At 45.1% G+C, this 4,483-nt stretch overlaps 1 pseudogene; it reads left to right on the top strand.

The window, feature by feature from the left end:
- Positions 1–1,603: 1,603 nt before the first annotated feature.
- On the top strand, positions 1,604–1,723 carry LOC136654986 (5S ribosomal RNA; annotated as a pseudogene).
- Positions 1,724–4,483: the final 2,760 nt, after the last annotated feature.

Below are 4,483 nucleotides of genomic sequence, written 5' to 3'. Positions count from 1 at the left end.
TAGCCCAGTTTCCTAAGTGATCTTGAGTGTGTTATTTTTACCCTTGCGGTCTGGATTTCGTTTAGTGTTATATTGATTGGGAAGGGTTTGATGAAAGGCACTTGTGGGTTGTGGGTATTCTTTACATCTTTGTCATTGGTACCTCATTTTGCTAACAGTTTCATGACCATTCTCCTTGGCTTTAATTCCCAGAAAAGCCTTAAAAATCAAGGTTTTAAACCTCCCACTTTGAAAAGGAGCTGTTCTTGCATACAAAAGAAACATCAGCAGCAGATCAAGCCACTCTGAACATTCAAGATCATTAGATACAATCTGTACAGCAAGTGCAACTAAGGTTACCCTCAAGGATGGTAAGTTTGTGGCTGATGGATTAATGGCAAGACCTGCATGGCAGTTTGTGCTTTAAATGAGGCCATTAGCCACATGTAATTCTGAAGTGGTTCATTCTGCATCTGATCAGCTTGAGACACAGGTGAAGCACTGTCACCCAGCAGTCTTTTCCTCTAGCGGCCATTCGGCATCCTCCTCCCAGCGCTAGGCCCAGCATTCCTTACTCCAAGGGTGCCATAAATGTGCTTATGGCACGTTTACGATGCCTAGCTCCAGTACTGAGCTCCAGCATTGGAACTACTGGTTGATAGGATTGGGTCCTTATTTCCCAGGTGTGCATGTGTAGGATTGCACCCTACACTGCTAAGCTGTAGACCACTGATTTTCAACCTTTTTTGTCTCACAGCACACTGACAAAGTATTAAAATGTCAAGGCATACTATCAGTTTTTTGACAAGGCACACCATGCTGTTGGTGGGGGGCTCACATCTCCCAATGGCACTATTAATAAATGACCCTCCCCCAAACTCCCATGGCACACAAGTGTGCCATGGAACAGTGGTTGAAAACGGCTGCCTTGGACTATAGTTTGCAATACATCAAAGTATCAAGCTGCTAGGACAACTTTTCTAAGTATGCAATTATTCAAAGTCCATGTTGAAATGCCTGCATTAAATCACCCAGTTCCGGGGTCCAGCGTTAGCTGAAAAGCCAGGCCACGGGAAATGGATAATCCTTGCAGAAGGCTTCAAATGATGTGACACTTTCAATTCGGGCCTCAGGGAAAGAGGCACTCCAGCCAAGTGGATTAACCTTTCCAAATATGCATTTCCTTAAGCAGTTATTGGCACCTGGCATATTCCAACTCATTGCTTCCCTCAAAGCACAGAGTGACCTTCCTCTTGGGCTGGGGAGGAAACTGAGTAAAGTAAGATAAAAGTTAAATCCTTGGGAACTTGGTGTAGGTGGATTAAAGATCCCCCTCAGCCTCATATCAAGAAGTTGGTGATTTCAGCTCCTTGATGACACAGAATTCGATATTTCTAATGTACGTTTGTGTTAATGAAGTAGACCAAGAGCATAAAATAGGAGTTCTTCTCTGCAATTTATATATAAAGACTTTCCATGTACAGAACATTAGTTAGACTCTGAAATTTGTCACAAATTCACTTATTGTAAGGAACATGATTTGTAGATATACATTGAGCCCTCAGATCCATTTCAGGACCCCCACAGTTACCGAAATCCATGGATAATTAAATCCAAGGGGGCTTGATGCAGCAACTGTTACCCTGCACATGCCCAATCTCGTCTGATCTTGGAAGCTAAGCAGGGTCAGGCCTGGTTAGTACTTGGATGGGAGACCGCCTGGGAATACTGGGTGCTGTAGGCTTATACCATAGTCTTTCGAGTCTGAAGGTTGCCAACCATTGGCTCAGTGCAGGGGTGTCCAAAGTTTTTGGCAGGAGGGCCACATCGTCTCTCTGACACTGTGTTGGGGGCCGGGGGGGGAAAGAATTGATTTGCATTTAAAATTTGAATAAATATACATAAGTTTACATAAATGAATATATTAAAGATGAACTTATATGACTGAATGAAGGTCTTGCAATAGCTCAAGGCCTATACAAGGCCTTGCACAAAGCAAGGCTGGCCTTTCCTTTGCTGCTGCTACTGCATCATGGACATAAAACAACAAGCAGTGGAGGGAGCCCTCATCCCACAGCTCACGCAAGAAGTCAAACAGTCGCCCTCAAACTGAGAGCAGTTGTGTTGGGCCAGTGTGGGCTCCAACAAATATCCAGAGGGCCGGAGGCTCATTGGAGACTGGGGGCTCCCTGAGGGCCACATTGAGAGGCCTCAAGGGCCGCAAGTGGCCCCAGGGCCGGGGTTTGGGCACCCCTGGCTCAGTGCAACAATAACTTACCTAAAGGCTGGGCCCAGCCCTCTGGATGTCATGTGCAACTTCCTGGCCTCCTCAGAAGGCCTCCTGGATACAATTGTCACTTCTGGTTCATGCTGGCAAGTTCCGGTCATGATCAGGAGGTCCTCTGAGACTCTCCAGCCACAGACTCCGTATCCGCAGATGCTCAAATTCATGGATGCCAAGCCTTCAGATAAGCAGGGCCCACTGTACCATACTTCCTCCAAAGAGCAGCCTAAGAAGCTCATGCAGTCTCCCATCTGAGCAAGTTTTATGGACAGATTCACACATTGAGGAACGAACATAAATGCATTGTGCATGACAAGGAAAAATGGTATGTGATGTGAGCCAGGGACAGTTAGGAAGCTATGTTTGATCTTGGTCTTCCTGAAGTTGGCTGTACCAGCTTTACTGATTTCTTTCATAAATACATTGAAATAAACAGATATATGTATGAAGAACATAATAACCGCTTCCTTGGATCAGACCATTTTCCTTCCGACAACAAGATGCTCATGAGCACATGCAAGTCTGTTGTGATAATCTTCTCCTGTTGTTCATACCCAGCACCTGGGGTACAGTACATGGTTCCATACATGGTAGATTCATGGTGGTTCCATTTCACTAACTTGGTGGGTAGTCCTAATAGGCAGAGATATGGTGCAGCTGAGCTGTTGAAAGCACAGTTCCAACACAAGTTGACCATCTCAATAAAAAGGAGGCCAACAATACACAACTGATCTAGAGTTTTCTTTCTTTAGACACAATGGCATCATGGGGCACTATGTAGGTGGTTTGTGAGGACATTCTGGCCATAAGCGGCCAGCAACGAAGGATGGACAGAGACATTTAAGAGAATAAGGCTGCAATTGTATAACACTTTCCTGGGAGTAAGCCTCATTGAAAACAGTGGGACTTTCTTCTGAGTATTCATATCTAGGATAGCATCACCTTGAAATGGGAAGAAACAAACACAAAACCTTCAAAAGCTCCCTCCCATCTGCCCTGCAATCCTTACTCTCCAAATTACTAAGACTGCATTTTTTTTCTTTCCAAGTAGCATCTGCAAATACCTTTTAAAATATTTTTCAGCTAATACACTGACAGAGTGTTTAGTATTGGAAGTATTGAAATCTCCTGGATTTCAAGGAGAGTACAGCAATGCTCCCACCCCCATTTTATGAGTACCAAATGTAATCTTTGGTTGGCAACCTTCAGTCTCGAAAGACTATGGTATAAGCCTACAGCACCCGGTATACCCAGGTGGTCTCCCATCTAAGTACTAACCAGGCCTGACTCTGCTTAGCTTCCAAGATCAGATAAGATCAGGCATGTGCAGGATAACAGTTGCTGCTCCCCTGGGGCCTGGGGGATAAGAATAGGCCCTCAGTTTGGCTGTACTTGTTGTAAAAGGCGGCTAAACAGCCACCGGGTAGATGGGACTCATTAGCCTGGGAAGGCAGTTCATCTGAGAGAAGGAAAACTCTGATCCCAAACCTCTACTGCCTTGTGGCTACATCCAGTTATGGAAAAGGCTTCAGGAGTCAACCTCGAGGCAAAATCCGGAGCCAGAGTCCCTGAGGCAGTTCATGGCTGAACACAGTCACGTTCTGGCAACTCCTGCGACGCCGCTGCAACCAACCGTATTGGCTTCTGCCTTTCCATTGGACCACTTCAGCGATGTGGAGAGGGGGGATTTGCTGCATGGGAAACAGTCTATCCTCCATATCTACTTTACCCAGGCTTCGCGCACTGGAGAGGACACTGTTCCAGAACCACTATTCAGAGCGCGATACCATAGTCTTCTGAGACTGAAGGATGCCAACATGAAATATAATCTTTAAAAAAGAATCATGATGTGAATATAGACATTCTACACTGTTAACTTAAAAGTGATTTGGGAATTTAAAAAAAGAAATAGAGTTTGATTATGTTAAGAAGTGCAGATGTTTCGGGAACTGGCTCTGGGAAGTTCTAGTGTGCAGGGTACATCTGCATACATATACAAACACAAAAGCAGAGCTCCAGCTACACCACTTGCACCAGCTGCAGTAAAAGAAAACACCAAGTAACAATGCCAGCTGGCCCATAGGGGGCACTGTGCCTCCTCTCCTGCAATCTTTCTTTGGGTGAATCACAGCAGCAATTTCCTCAGAAAAGGTAAAGGAGTTTTGTCAATAGGAAGCATCCTCTTGTCACAGGTTATCTAGGACACAGCTCTGTGTACTC

The sequence above is a fragment of the Tiliqua scincoides genome, chromosome 5 (genome assembly GCF_035046505.1).
Source record: "Tiliqua scincoides isolate rTilSci1 chromosome 5, rTilSci1.hap2, whole genome shotgun sequence".
Taxonomy (NCBI): domain Eukaryota; kingdom Metazoa; phylum Chordata; class Lepidosauria; order Squamata; family Scincidae; genus Tiliqua; species Tiliqua scincoides.
The sequence above is the reverse complement of the archived record's forward strand: the minus strand, read 5'-3'. Positions and strand labels throughout refer to the sequence as shown.